The following is a 16,024-nucleotide window of genomic DNA, read 5'->3' on the forward strand; positions in this document are numbered from 1 at the left end:
GTGAGCCTGCAGGAAATGTTTTCACACTGACCATGAAGAAATGATGGGCTTGTCCAATGGCCAAAATCAGGTATCCTCAAGCAACAATGAGAGTGCTGCATCCTTATATATTTTCCACATTCAGCTCTCCAAAGCCCCCTCATCTACAGGGCTTGCAGGATGTCCTGTTTGCAGTGCCGCAGAGTCAGGGTCCCAGTTCGGAGCGGGCACCAACCCAGCCACGGGGGACAAAACTTCCTGGCTAGTGTTGCAGCCCTGATGGTGTGGCTGTTAGCTGTAAAAACCACCAGGAAGTAATCTTCCCTTTCATTCCTGTTTATTGCTCCTGCCCTTTTATGCAATGAGGGTATTAGTGTGGTTGCAATGCAAACCCATTGTGAAGGATCCTGCCTGCTGCTGTCCTTTGACACAAGCCTTCAGTTACTCCACACTGCTTCTTTTGGCTTCTAGAAACTCAGTTTCGCAAGCTGTAAAGGGTCCATGTAATGTTTCTTTAGAGAAAGCCCAACTGACTGTGTATAATTTTAAGCTACTTAATTTTCTGGTACTCTACTTCATGTTATCCGCTTTCAGTAGAGATTTGAATGTTTAAGAGACAAAAACTTTAACACTACCAAATAGTTCCTTGCAAGGTTTTTTTTAAGGGAATTGTTCATCAAGCAAACTTCCTCATTAGTTTTTACCATTTGGGATTGTCTCTAATTTACCACAGAGTCAGGAAAACACAGAAGATAAGGTTTCTGCGATGATCGGAATCATTCATGTTGCACATGCACAGCTCTGTTTTGTTTTCAAGCATTCATCCACTCTTTGGACACTATTAATAAAAATATAAAATTATATGGAGGGGTAGGGCTTTTGCTTTTGTCTTTTTTACATTAAGGCAGAATTGAGGACAGCAAGATGATGCTGAGTCAAAATAATCAAGTCTGTAACTCTTTTAGGGCTAGCGCCAAAATAAGAATGAGATGTGACAATGGGTCTTGAGCAAATGGAAATGATAACACTGAAAACACAAATGTGAAGGATAAACGGTTCCTGTGAAATCCATCTGTATTGAAAAAGGCTGTGTCAAGAGTAGGGTTTAAATCTTTTTGGCTGCACACTTGCGTGGGACAGAATGTAGTTAAAACAATTCCTGTAAAAGTGTCATCCTAAGCAGGTGGTTGTCTGGAGAAATGAATGACTGACACAACCCTGCGGGCTCGTGGCAGAGGAAGCAGTGGTGCTCCTGCACGCTGGGTCGGGTTCTGGGCTTTTCCACCTGCACGCAGCCAAAGCGTTTCTAATGATTTCAACAGAGCACTATTGCACAAAGGCTTATATAGGCAAAAATAGGATTTAAAGTGGCAAACATGATGGGAATACAATCTTTCCGAGTATATTCAGTGATTTTCCCCATCCATTTTAACCACTTCCTTGCCAGAGTGCAGTGAGAACAAAGCCATGGCCATCTGAAATGATTTTCTAGGCATTTTGAGAGATGCTATTGCAGCGCAGCTGAAGCATTAATGCAGTGTTGCTTTGGTGTGCCTGGAGGATTTATGTTGTGTTGGTTCAGTGAGGAATCAAGCAGGCAATATCCAGTGCTGTGAGTGGTACTGCTAGCGCTGTCAGAGGAGGCGGCTGGAGCAGCGGGCGGAGGAAGGACGGGGGTGCAGCCAAGGGGTGGCTGAAGAACAGAAGCACAGAGTAGAATTCGGAGATGGTAGGTCACAGGAAACAGCAAACCTTAACTGGTCTTGTCTTCGTATCTGTTAACAGTGGTTTTGTACATTTTTGTACAGTGGTTTTGTACCATGCAATTATACTGGGTGGTAAATACATACTTTGTCTGGAGGCATGACTTCAGTTGCTTATCCTTTTACGCCCTCCCCCACGTTAAATGTTGTTATAAACACCCCAAATGGCACTGTGTTTTACTTTTTAAAAAAGGATCTATTGGTAGTTAGTGTTATATCAGTAAGAAGCAACATAAAGGCCAAAGTATGACACCTCCTGTGCTTACTGACAGCACTAAAATAATGTGAAGAAGCTCCTATTAAGTGAGCAAAAATCTAAATGACTGCCTAACTTATTCATGGTTTTTGCATGAAGCTCTTGGTGGTTATAAACTCATAAAACAAACAAAGTAAGTTCTGGGGCATGCTTTCAAAACTGATGTTCCTAGATTTGTCTGAGCAAAGTTTTAGGCTCTGACTCACCGTGACTTCTGATGTCTAGTACAGTGAGGATGCTAACAGCCACCCTGAAAATTTAAAAAGTGCTGGAAAAAGAGAACTAATATTTTATCTTCCCCCTCCTCAGACAGTAAAACCAAAGGTGGGGAGGGTACAATTACCATTTGTTGAACATTATTCCTGAAACACTTCAGAGAAGGTAAGGCTTTCCTAAACACAATTAATTTCTTTCCTCTGCCCCGCTGATTTCAAATGAAACATTTCTCCTGCTTGCAGTGTGTAAGGCACACTCATCTCTTCAGCTGTAAATTGAGCAGCACTTTGCTGCCCAGATTCCCATGGCAGTGGCAGGTGATCTTGTCTGAAGTTAAGATGCTCTCCATCATTGCGGGACTGTCGCTGATGTCTCGGAGGCAGCAGTCAAGGTCCCTGTGGGGAAGTTCACAGCTGGCTGCAGCTGCTCTGGCGCCTGCCTCACGGAGGGAGGAATGCGCATGAAAAAGGAGAAAAACTGTAATGAAATCCATTAACAACTGTTAGGAAGGAAACAAGCTAGGGAAGATGAATTTTAGCAGAACAAAAACTATTTATACAGAGCCACCGTCTGTGTTGCAATAACTGACGGCTGTGAAACAGGGTGACCTCTCTTCCCGGGACGATGCTGGATGGCAGGGCAGTGGAGGTGGGGAGCCCCAGGCTCGCTCCCCATTTTGGCACAGCACGGAGGGCCCCGGGGGCGCTTCCCAGCTGTGGCAGAGGTGCTGGCAGGAGTGCTGCCCCGCTGCGGCTTTCTCCGCACTCAAGGGGATGATGCTCTGTGAAAGCCAGGCTCTCAGTGTAGGGGAGGGTGTATGCTTTGGGCGGGGGAAAAGCACATGGCAGCTTCTTTACTTCTTCATCTCCCCTCAGGCTTAACGGAAAATGTTTTTCTCACATCCCTGTCTGTCCATCTGGCTTCTTTGGTGTGGGAGAAAACACATGCTGAAGCCCATACAATTCCCATGGATTTAATGCAAATACTAAAGAAGAATTTCAGGATTTGGTTAAGTGTGGGTTTTTTTCTAAAGGTAGGCTAATGTGATCCTCTGCAGTGTGCAATTACACCTTCTGGCAAAGTTTGCTCCATTAAGCAAATCCCATCTCTGATCTGTTTTAGGCTTTCATGCTAGCATCTCTCCCAGTTCAATAAGTTGGTGTAGGCAGTACTGTTTACTGTTCTGTCCAGTGTATTTTCTCCAGCACAGAGTCTGGAGGTGGTGAAGAGGCTTCTCTAACCCACTGGCTGTTTCAGAAACTTATGTAAAAATGATAGAGGTCACATTCAAAGGTTAAAACCAAAATCTTGTCATCCACAAGTTACTGCAGGATTCCTTCAGCATCATGTTCAGTTCCTGCTGATAAAATGATTTAAGAGGTTATTTTCCAAAGACGGAGACATACAAATGTTCTGCGAAGTGCTCCTTGTCCAGGCACTCGTCAGAGTGGTGATGCTCTGCATCCTCTGTCCATCAGTCCACTCCATCTGCTGCCTCCCACAAACAGCAGGTAACTGCAAAACTCATCCACTGAAATTAAGGCATCTCAGTAGACAAAGGCTTGTCAGTGGCGGTCTGTCTCAGCAGCTTTGATTTGTCATTGCCTGCTTTATTGAGCCATGGTCCTCTAGAAGCTTACTTAATTATGGAGTCTCTATTGCAGATATTGGCTTTTATATATCTCAAAGGCTGGTGAGGTGGAGGCATGCTGAAGGCTGAGCTTCTGCGTGCTGGCTGTGATAGATTCTTGATGCTTGAAATAGTTTTCATGATGTTGTTATTTGTTATTAAAAAAAAATATGGCAAAACAAACAAACAAAAAAAACACAACAAAAATCAACCAGTTTCTGTCACAGCGGTGCTGTGTGATCGGGACAAAACCTCTATGAGCAGATACTTTCTGAGCTTTCAGAGAGCTCCCTGGTGCTGAGGCACCTCTGGCTTACTGGGCCACTTCACCCTCAGAAGTGTTTGTTGAAAATATACTTGAAAACCAGGGCAGGGTCCAGATTCTCAGCACCCTTGCGTAAGCCTGGATTTATTAGACACTTGAGGGATTTGCTCTTTTAAGTTTCCATTTTAATTACTCTCTAAATTCTTTCAGTCCAGCCTTGTAAACCAAGTTTGGGTGAGGCTTTCAGATGTGTGCCAATCCATCCATGGTGAGTATATCCAAGGGAGGACAAAGTATCAAAGGACAGTATAATATTAGATATAAAACCAGGTCTGATCTCTCACAGGTAGTGTGGAGTCCAGGCAAAAAGCATAAAATCCCAAGACAACAGTAGCAGAAAGAATGTGGAAACCCCCTTCTCTTACTTATCTGTTCTTCATCTGCTTCGGGAGCTCTATGAATTTGAGGTGTGTGCTGCTTCTTTAGGCTTTATTTTTTCTTTTAGTAACATAGGTCAAACTGCAGGCAGTACTGCCAGACTTCAGGCTAGTGCCACGTGAAGCAGATGCACCAGCAGCCAGCTCTCTGCTCTGTCCTGTGGGTACTTAGGAGGACAGCACAGCCTTGCTTCCATTAAGAAATGTTTGATGTAATTAACCAACTTTATGTTTTGAAGGGATTAAGGTTGTTTATCTCGTTTTTCCTGCTTTTTAAACCTGTTTTCACTGTGAAGGATAGAGTGATAATCAAAGAGACTGAGAACTGTTAGCTGACAGTCTACATCCCATCCTGTTTTTCCTGAAATTAATCTTCCAGTATTGAACACTCTCTCAATTCACTGTGCTTATATAAAAGTTTCTAAGAGTGGTTTCTTTTTCTTTTTTATATATCCCTTGTTTTATGAATAAGTAAATGTTACAGATATCTCTAGCACTGATTCAATACTTAAATGTGCTTTCAACAGTTTCTACAGAGCAATAGCTCTGGTAAGTGGACTTGCATAGTTTGTGCAAATGCTTGTACAGAGAAAATTACATCTTAATAATTTCTTTTCATATAATGCAATTTCCTGAATACAGTTTTATCTGGTATGCTTTTGCTGAGTATTGTGCCACCACTCCTGGCAGCAAAACTGGCATAATTCAGGCAGGTCTGACAGGATCAGGACTTGGAAATGCAAGTCAGCAGGGTACAGAGCAGTCATGGCTGGTGATGAAGCAGTGACACAGGTATCCTTCTTAGCTGCTCTACCGCAGCTTGTCAGCAAATGACAGAAGGATATCATTCTTTGTCTCTTGCATTTATAATCTCAAAATTAAATCCTTGAATAATAAATAGAATTATATCTTCTGGTGGCTGCTTTGCCTGTTAGCATGGTGTCACATACATTTTCAGGACCTCTTCCCACTAGTATACTATAGTCTGGCCCATTATTTTGAGCACACTTTAATCAGATTTGACATTAAAAAAAAATTATATATATATATGTGTATATATATATTCCCTTGTGCGTTTAGAGTTTAGCAATTTGATTTCGATAATAAGATCTTGTCCATATATCCAAATAATTCAGGAGAGTTCCTCCTGGTTAGCTATGACAATATAGGATAATGGATTTGCAGGATTTTGTAACCAAATCTGAAAACATTTGAATGTCGTGAGTCAGAAAGAACTTTGACCTGAAATTTAATTAAGGAGTGGAAAATAGGAAAAGTGGGAGGATGCAGGAGAGGATTAAACAAAAAATAAAATCCCTGGTCATTCAGGACTTTGCTCCTGTTAAATGGTCTAAAAAGCTCTTGTCATGGAATAGCTGGACCTTATAAATGGGTTAAATTTGAAAATTGGGAAGAGCGGAAAATTAAAACTTAGTAATGTGATTTCTTTCTTCATTTTTAATAAAAATGAGCAAGCTGCAGGGAAGAGTGAAAGGCAAGCTGAAGTCAAAGCAAGCACATTTGTAGCCATCCATGTCCTAATGAGTAGCATTAGGAAACCACATGTAAGTGTTTAGTCTTAACTGTAGCATATTGAATACATTTGGTCTTGTCTGGGCAAAGCAAGCCCAAATCTATCAAGTATTTGGGTGAAAAAACAGTTGGAAATTCTGGTTACTACAAATGGAAACCAAAGAGCCATGCTCAAATGTGTGATGGAATAGCATTAAGGAATTTCACCTCATCTGGAAGCAGATGAGGTAAAAGTTTCAGTTCTATTATCAGTGCTAATCAAACAGGTGGAAAGAGGAGAAATAAATTTGCAAATGACATCAGGTGTTCTTAAAATAATTCTTTGCTGAATGTATAGTAGTTCATAATTACTGTAATGTTGAAAACCAACTTCCATTACAAAAAAGATTTAAGAAAATTATTTGCATTCTTGTACTACAGAATATTAAACTTAGATTGAATATTTGTAAGGCTTTGACATGACTGGTCTGAGAACAGGCTTTAGACACATGCTAGACATGCCAAATTAAAATCCACGTGGCCATACATCTTACATAGTTTGTTTAGATAATGTATTCACCTAAGTTAGTCAAGAGCTTTTAGCAGAGACCAGACCACAGATCCAAATGATCTGTGTCCAAGTAAAATACTTCAGTAAAATAGATAGTTCAAAATTAAATACAGCCCTCTTCAGTAGCGGAGGCAGTCGGGCATGTGCGTGTCTACAGTATGCATAGGAGATATGCAAATACTTCCCAGGACTGACAATCTCCCAGCCAGAGCAAAAGGTGATGCTTCATTAAGTGTAATTATGTGTTTAGTCCCTGGATCTCTCGTAGATGGAGACAACCTGGTACAATCCAGCATTGGATTCAGGCAGATGGAAGGACCCGATGAGGTACACGTACTGATGCCATGCAGTGCTACAAATAAAACTATCACTGGAAGTAAAGCTCTTAGAAAGTTAATGCAGGAAAAAAAATGTAATTAAGGGAAGTCTAGAATAAGGAGTGTTACCAAATTGGGTTTCATCAACAGCTAAACCAAATTTAACTAAGATCTCTAGGCTTATCACCTGATGCAAGATGAACACATCTATCTTTGACTAGTTGAAGGTTTGCTGTAACACCTATTTAGGGAAGTAATTTACAAGTGTATTTTTTATCTGTACGGACAGAGATGTTCATAATTTCCTTAAAGATGTTTGCTTGATATTTGTAAATATTTAATTTGACATCAGGGTATTAGAGTAGCAGTGACTAAATCTTGGCATACTTCATTGGAGAAAGAAACTCTTGGTCTTGTGTTTTCTGAAAACTGAATGTTGTATCCCTCCATCACTTAGTTGTAGATGTAAAGTGGGAGTGTGAATGTGTGTGTGCTGTAAAAGCCTGTGAGCAAACCAGATTTTTCAGAGTAGAAACATACTAAGAAACATAATAATCCTTCTGCAGCTCCAAAGACACAGACTGCACCTTACTGTCCCTGCCAGAGTGCACACTGTGCTCCTTCTTCTTGCATGTTTTTGCAGAAAAGATCTCTGAAATTTTCATTCTGTGATTCCTTAGTCCATCCCTCCACTTTTGTAACCCGTTAGATGACCCTTTTGTCACCTAAACTGTTCTGAGCAATATCTTTGTGGTTTTATACTCTTTGAGAGCTAAGGATGTGTGAGACAGAGGTGAGACGTGTCTCTCATGGATGGTGTACATTCAAAGATACTGGAAGTTAATGGAATTACTGTGGGGTTACACCAGTGAAAATCAGGTCATCCTCTGTACTTTTAAAATAAATGTGAGAATAGTCTGAAAGTATTAATTTTTCACATGACACTAAAAAATAATAGCTGGATCTTTACCTGCCATAGATGTGGGGGAAAAAAAGACAATAAGGCCTTTGAAAAATCAAAATCAAATAGGATTGCAAAGATCCAGAGAACAAAGGATCTATAAGCCACATATATGTAAATGATAAATCTCTATACATCTGCTGACCAATGTAAATACTATGAATTTTGGTTTGTGTACGTTAAGTTTGTGTACATTAAGTACAACATGAACCCTTAAGTAAAATCTATAGATGCAAATTTTTAGAGATGAAGTGACATGGCAGAGTCATGCTGTAGCACTCTTGTTTGCTCCAGACTCAAGATTTACAAGAGAAGTAACGATCATTAATGTTCTCAACTACCTCGAAGACAAAGTATACCAGGTATTGGGCATTTTGCATTAGGCAGCCTATTGATGCTATGTTGCAGTTCCCAAACGTTGCACAGTAAACGAGGAAAATGGTATGAGAAGAGTAATGATGAGGACCACTGATTCACGTGGACTAAAAACTTAGGAGAAACAGAAAATGGAGGAGGAATAAAGCTGGCCTGTAGGACATTGCTCTTGATTATACTTGACCTGGTTTAGTTGAAGTAATTCTGCTTGCCTCTAGCAGCAAGCATTTCGTAATGTATTTTACCATTAGATGTTGCATCGTTTACTAGTTATTGAATGGTGTGTATAGGCTGGCCTCCATGCAGTTCTCATTTAGAGCATCCTTTTGATTGTAAGTAACTGCCTCAGCACTTTGTTTTAATGGATTTTTGAGATTACGTATGTAATTCTGCAGAGCAAAAAGAGACCATGTTTGAGATTCACCAGCTGTGATACTGACCCTGGAAGCTGCTCTGAAATATGTTTTAGATATTTATGATGTTCTGTCAAAGAACATCTGATGTTGTTTATTGCCACAGAGACATGGGGCTCTGCTGATATAAAGCAGTCCTGATCCTGCTTAGGTCCATTTGGCAAGATGCTTAAGACAAATAACTTGATCTTCTTAATAGATAAAAGGAAAAAGTTTTCTTAAGAACTGTTATTAAAGAATAAAATTAGAAGAGGTGGTTGCTCATTTATAGCTCTCCTTTCTCAGCTTAATTTTGAGTACAAGATGCAGAGTCTTACTCGCTGGTACTGTCCACTGTCACTGCCACTCAGCTCTCCTGAAAACAATTTTGGAGTTTGGCCTCAGTGAGATGCTTTGAAACAAGTTATTTTTAAAAAATATTTATAAATTTCCTCTAAAAAACATCCCTCTTATTTTGCTGTCTTGTGTTACAAACTCATACATGTTAATTTGGTAGTGGCATATCTGTGACTATTTGTTACTCAAGATATCCTTTGTCAGTTCCCCCAAAATCTCACAGCAAAAACGAGCCGTGAGAGCTGGGGCACCAGTGATGGCTGCCTGGCCCCACTGATGATCCTCAAGCCTGACCTGATAGGACCTGCTAAAAGGGTGAGATCAGGTCCCTGGAGGATTGCCAGCAAGTCACCAATTAATACTTATTGAATGGGAAATTATTATAATGCTGCGATGGTTCATCAGGGACCTGGAGTGTGTTCATAGGTGTGCTGCACCCTAGGGCTGTGTGTCCCTTGGTGCTTACTTCTAAAAGAAAACGCATTGTTGCTTGCTACTCTGTTCAGTTGCAGCATTTTAAGATCTGAACTATAATTAATGTGGAGGAATGTGAAACGCTACCATCTACCATGGAGCTTGGCTTGAGAGTATTTTAGTTAAACTATAAAATTCCAATTAGTTTCAGTAGGGAACATCACTAACTCCTCTGGAGCCAGGCCACATTGCTTCTTGTTTTCTGATAGGAGAAAAAACAAACCTAAAGTTACGTGAAATGTGCAACATGCACGTGATAGTCCTTTCAAAACAGGAGAAATACAGGCGTCTGATTTTCAAAAGGGCTTTCTGCTTTTCCAAGGGGAGCTTTGCAGAAAACTGGGATTTAGGGTGCCGCTGTCTTCCCCTCTTCCTAGTGACAGCTGTAAACATCTGCTGAGGATGTCATTCGTTGTCTTATCCTACAGTTGCTTGTTAAGATTGTGAAGCATCACGGCTACAGGAAAATTAAAGCGGGAATGCTGCGGGTTGGGAGCGAACAGCCGGCGTGCTCAGAGGCTCTCCGGAGTGCGGTTTCGGAGCGGAGCGTCCACGGATAACGCCACAGCAGGGAGGGGAGCCATCCCAGCCGGTTTGGGCAGGTGGGGTGTGTAAGGCACGCCGCCGTGTCATCGTCCTGCACGTTCGCCTCTCCGTCCTGCTCTCGAAAAGGCAGACAAGGCTTCAAGTCAGAAATTGCATTTCGTGTAACTCCTCCCCTATTTCAGCTGCTTGCTCACACAGCCACCCACAGATCTGAGACAAAAATGTGCGAAGCGAGGCAGGGAACACTCTCACCAGTGCGGATTTCATCTCCCTTCTAGGCGCCGGGGTGCCCGTCCTGCGCCGACACCGTCTTACTCCTCCCAGAACATAATGAAGCTTTGGCTAATCGCAAATGCATAAGCATTTTTTTCCCATCCGTTCTCATCAGCCTCTACTCCAAGAAGAAGAAGAAGAAGAAGAAAAAAAAAAAAAAGTCTGGGGCTGTACATGAGCGTGTCTTTGTGCCCCTGCTCGTTCGGCGGGCTGACAGAGGCGGCATTGTTCGCAGGCTGTGGCCGGCTTGGCAGCCAGAGGAGGTGGGGGATCTGCGCCGCGCATACGGAATCGGCGGGTGGCCGGGGACAGGGGTCGAGAAACTCCTAGAGCTGCCTTAACGACAAGAGGGAGTTTCAGAGCAGCACCAATAGCTTCTGCTGGTGCCTTCTGCACAATGCAAACGGGGTCCGGGGCAAGGAGACCTTGTTAATCGAAGGTAACGTTTTTATATTTATAGTAGCACAGTAGTGATTGCTGCTCTTCGCTTGTTAATTAAAATATGGGTGATGCGACAGAGGAAAAGTTGTGAAGTCCACCGTGCTCCTTAGAAGAGAATAAAGCTTCATGATGGCATCGTGCTGCAGCTGAGGGTTACTGGAGTTTGTGTGTTCCCCTTTATGTGGGCTTAGTTCGCGTTACCAGTAATGAGAAAATCTGTATGTGTTCCCATCAGAGGAAGAAAAGAACATTTAAGTCTGCTTCTCCAGCTTTCTTACTCTTTAAGCCAGGAGCTACTGTGTATATGCAATATTAAATGGATTTTGCTAATAGAAACACATTAACATATAGACATTAGGCAAGGTAAATACTTCTTCCTATTACTAGAGACAGTTCCTCACCTCTTCAGGTACTCCCTGGGGTAGAAAACATTCTGTTCAGTGGTAAAAAATTAGCATTTGTTCCACAAACCTCAGCAGAAAGAAAAAGCATCATTGCATTTATTTTTTTAGCTTCTTTGTAATAACTAAGATTACACACACTGTGCAAAACAGATTTTCTATTGTTGTGCAGATATTTCTCCCGTGTTCTTACTACTTCAATGATATTTTTAGTAGTTTTTAAATTACTAATATTTTTCTAGTTTTAAAGTAAAGATACATTTTGTCTGAGCACATCTCCAGGTCTCTTTGATGTCCTTGCTGTCTGTCCCTTGTAATTGTTAACTCTATTTTTGGGAGTTAGTGCTGCTATTTGGATGTAGTAATGAATATGGTCTTGAAAGTGCGTGCCTTGTAGCTGCGGCCATTCATTTGGTGTGTCCAGGTTGACATTCTTTTGGGGACCCCCCAACACAACTCCAGATCTGGAGCTCTTAAAGTCACAAGTGGCTTTTGAAGGATATTGGGGGATTTTTTGTTGATTTTTTCTAAGGAGAGCAGTTAAAAAAAAGGAGAGTATCATTTGTATGCTGGAGGTCGTTGCTGTTTTCTGCCAGCCCAGCACCTTTCGTTGCGTGTAATTTGGGAGAACGGAGCTTGTACCTCCTGTTTGCCCGATGGCACGTAGCAGCCCCAGAGGACACATGCTGCTTTTGTGCTCCTGTTCGGTTTTAATCTTTAGGGAGCAACTGTTTCCAAGAGTAAACACACTGCCTTGGAGCAGAAACTCGGGGAAACATCCTGCTAGTGACAGCGGCAGCCGCTGCCCATCGCACTGGACGACCCTCTGCCAAAACCGGCAGGGCTTTGCTAGCCGGCCAGCCAAAGCCTGGGAGCTGCAAGCTGTGTAACCGCGAGGATGGCTGAAGGAAAGAACGTTTAAAAGTGTTGAATTAAAAACGTGAGGATGCTAACTGCTTGCTCAGAACGCAGTATCTGGGTTTATCCTGGCCCTTGGCCCGGAGATTTGCAGCATCCCCTTTGGGCAGGAGTGTCCACCCCACTAGTCTGAGCGCAGCCCCCCAGGGCTGCTCGGCGGTGGGGCCGTGTTGGGCACTGGGCGGGCAGGTATTGACCCTGTTCGCTCCCTCCACGCAGGCTTTCCCCATGCCCCCCTCCTCGCTGAGAGAGGGAAACTGCGGGCTCCAGTGCGGGGGGAGCCAGGTCCCCCCCCCAGCCCCCTCGGCCGGGCAGCAGGGCTGGAGGGGTGATGCTGGACCCCACATATTGCCATTTGGACATCAGCATTTTAACAGTGCCCTTCTTATCAGGGAGACGTGTTCCAGACAACACCTCCAATAGTAAAGAGGGACATTCTAAAGTAATAATAAGCCTATTTAGACCTGCCTAATTTATTTTTTTTTTATCTATGAAATGAAAGATATTTATGGTCATTACCTCCATGAGAGAAAGAGGTGAGACCTTAGATTAGATTCTGTGTCTTTCAATTAATTTCTTGTGCTTGTCAGGGACCAGCAAGTGCAGAAATCTCAAATCAGAGCTTGTCCTCACAAGCAAAAAGAATGGAACTAGAATGATTAAAGGGGTTGCAATTCACAACTATTTTTCAGTGGATGCTTTACTAAAGGCACTCATATCAGGAAATAAGAATATGTGTGGACAAATGTGGTTTTAGGTTAAATCAGAATTGGTCATTTATTGTTGTGAATACACTGTCTTATACTGGTGTAGAGCCTGTTAGTTCACTTTTACTGCTGCATTTTAACTGGTAAACACAAAGTTTCATTTGCGGTTAGTTTCAAAAAGTTCATTTGCTAAATGCTGCGTGCTTCATTAATACAGTGACTTTTATAACCCATTTCCTCCAGAGTATACAACACTAAGCAGCCAGGGTCAATTTAAAATAGATAGCTTTTGCTTACCCAGTCAACTGTCATCTATTGTATATGTTTCTGTAAACAAAAAGATGCAGCAGAGTTTTTGATGGATGTAAGCACAGGCAGGGCCTTTGGAGTAACTTCTTAACCAGCATTTCATCGTTTTTTTCAGCACAGAAGCTTCTGCTTCCTCACTGGGAGAGCCTGTATGAAGACTTGTGTGGACGGTGCTGTATGGTAAGGAATACACTCACTGAGAGCCAGGGGTTTTTAATTTCTCCTTCCTAATTTTGCATTGCTATGGAATTCCCATGTGAGTAGTTGCTTCACTTTGCATCTGATTTCTTCTCAGAAGGAATTATATGGTGGTCCTTTGTTGTTCGGTAGTAACAAATACATGAGCAAAATTAACTGTTTACTGTGTAGACGATAATATGTCTTAAATGATGTAGAATTTCACCATCATGTGAAGTTTTATATGCATACTCTTTTTCTCCCACGAGCCTCAAACAGTCCCTTTGGGGAACTGGCCACACTGCGTATTCAGTGAACCTCCTGGGGCAGCAGGTCCCTGTGCAGCATCACTTGCAGTATTTTATTCAACTTTGAAGTGTTAAATTAAAACAGGAGAGTCCGGTGTGTTTTCTGATTCCCAGAAACACCATCACTTTGTGGCCTTCCCCTGCCAGCTTCGGTGTCACCTTTCTTTCTCAAGTTCTCTCTTTTCCTGCTGGGTAGCAGCCCCCGTCATCTCTGCACCCCTTCAGACACAGTGCACTTGAGCCTTTTATCAGCAAACAGCATCATTCTTACCTCCTATCCCAGGACCGACATCTGTTGTGTTTTACTCTACCTCACACACCGAGTGAAAAAATAAATGGTCAATAAATGAGGAATCTCTTTGAAATATGATGACTGTAAATTGTGTAGCTCTTCCGATTTGGGGTCCTGAAAGACAGGCTTTCATGCAGCGCTAGGCAGATTACACAGCCTGCATGGATATTACAAAGTCCAGCAGTGTTAGTATAGTATAGCTGTGCTGCTTATTTCCTTAATCTGCTTGTTTAGACACCCGGAATATTCATCTTAATCATCTATTTCTGCTGCATAGTAGGTACAGGAGGAAATACCACAGAGAGCTCTGTTACTGGGAAAACACGTCATTTGAATGTGCAATGTAAATATTTTAACTAACCAAATGTAAACACTGTTTTGCCTGTAGGATGGGAAAAGACTGTCACAGTCAAAAACAAGCTGACATAGAAGTGACCCTGTATAGATGAGATACAAAATTGTTTTCACACGTTTTGGTAATCAAAACAGAGCCCTTAATGAATTGCCTAGTGTGAAATGTATTACAAACACAAATGTTCCTGACACAAGACAATCAGAAGTCGCTGCCGTATTAACATCAGAAGGACTTTCAGGATTCATGGGGATCTAAGGTCCATGGGAGGTATGATGCGAGATGAGAGAGATGAGATGGTGAGAGATGTGAGACGGTGAGAGCTAGAGAGAGGCTGAAGACCCTGGAGGAGAGTCTAAACCATAAGTACACTCTGAGTGTCCATGTTCCTCCATGCCTCTGGCCTTGACTTGTGTTCACCATGCCAGGACAGTTGATTCATAAGTTTCCAAGGGTTAGAAGATGGTAAAAGCAACAGAGATACTAGATACAGCAAGAAACACCTTACTTCATTCACAGATGTGCTGTGAGTTTTTCAGTTGGTGGATTCAAAGGAAAGCAGAGTTCTTAGGGGGCTCATAGCTGTTGCTCATTACCTCTGCCTACACTGGCTTCATAAGTGCTTGAAGACCTATGGTCAAGTGGTACTTGATAGAAACCAGACATTGGTCTTAACTTTGGGTGTTGAGTATGGTCCTGAAAAATAGTGCTATAGCACAGGATACAGAATCCTCCAGATACCACTTGACTTTATCGTGCAGTAGATGCTAAGAAGTAGAGTCCCTAAATGGTCTTTGGATGTTCACCAGATTGCTAAGCAGAAGAAACATCTGGAGATTATTTCATTGGCTATATGTTCTAGCCCATGGATTGTTAATACCAGCAGAGGAATAAACAATACAGAGGATTTGACTAGACACCATGGATTGTGAGAAACTGGTTAGATTTTATTTCTGTAGGCACAGGTCTATGTACATGCCCAAGCAAGTAAGCTTTCATTACTGGAATAGCTGGGGGATTTTTTAAAGTTGATTTTTGCTTGTATTATCAACAATGGGTAGTATATTAACATCTGCCTCACATTTGCTATTTCTTTGTTCTAACAGCTGGAAATTTACATTTACACATAGGCCTCAGAGCTAAAAATGTCATTCCCTAGGTTAAAAACCCATAGTGATTTTTGTCATTCTTGTTAGTAAAGGAGAACTGGAAACACAAGCAAAATAATAAGCAGGAAGAGTAGCCCCCAGATGATAAATGTTTTCAATTGGAGCACAGATTAATCATGTATACTGTAGCCTGTGAGTGTCATTGTCTGCCATTACTACAGCAATTTAGCTGCAGCCAAATGAGTAAATCTATTAAGAGTAAAAATTATCCAAAGAAAGTAGAAGAAACCAAATACTTAAGTCATCAGTGAAGAGAAAAATACAATAGCATTTTTTTCAGTATAGAGGAAATTAAGAGCCTTTTTTGTGTGGATAAGAAGTGTTTTGCATAGATGAGAATAACTTTGAAATTATCCTTGAATAAAACTTCTGTTGCTAGAAAATCAATAATTTTATGAAATAACTTCATGTAACTATTCTCTTGAATATAGATAATCCAAATCTTCTTTACCTCCTAGACAGATTTATCAGTTTTCATGGGAAATAATTAATACATTCAAAAGTAAGAACTTCGTCTTTTCCCTTTAGAAGAAAGAAGCTCATATACTTTTGCTAAAGTGCTGTATTGTGCTTTTTTTTTTTTTTTTTCCACCCCCAGAAACCAGGATCTAAAATGCCTTGGTTTA

General features: G+C 41.6%; 1 protein-coding gene across 8 annotated transcripts in view; it reads left to right on the forward strand.

Annotated features, from left to right (window-relative positions):
* PAG1 (phosphoprotein membrane anchor with glycosphingolipid microdomains 1) overlaps nucleotides 1-16,024 on the forward strand; it is a 107,968-nt gene that overhangs the window by 53,071 nt on the left and 38,873 nt on the right. For 4 of the 8 annotated variants that reach the window (XM_042786068.1, XM_042786072.1, XM_042786070.1 and 1 more), the window contains one exon: nucleotides 13,216-13,280. The exons of 1 other annotated variant lie outside the window; for it this stretch is intronic. The gene's annotated coding sequence lies outside the window, so the exon portion shown is untranslated. Of the gene's footprint in view, nucleotides 1-9,933; nucleotides 10,764-13,215; nucleotides 13,281-16,024 lie in introns of all 8 variants that reach the window. 3 more of the 8 variants (XM_042786069.1, XM_042786073.1, XM_042786074.1) reach the window with 3 other exon arrangements.

Source organism: Tyto alba, unplaced genomic scaffold, assembly GCF_018691265.1.
Source record: "Tyto alba isolate M040663 unplaced genomic scaffold, T.alba_DEE_v4.0 Super-Scaffold_9, whole genome shotgun sequence".
NCBI classification, from domain to species: Eukaryota; Metazoa; Chordata; class Aves; order Strigiformes; family Tytonidae; genus Tyto; species Tyto alba.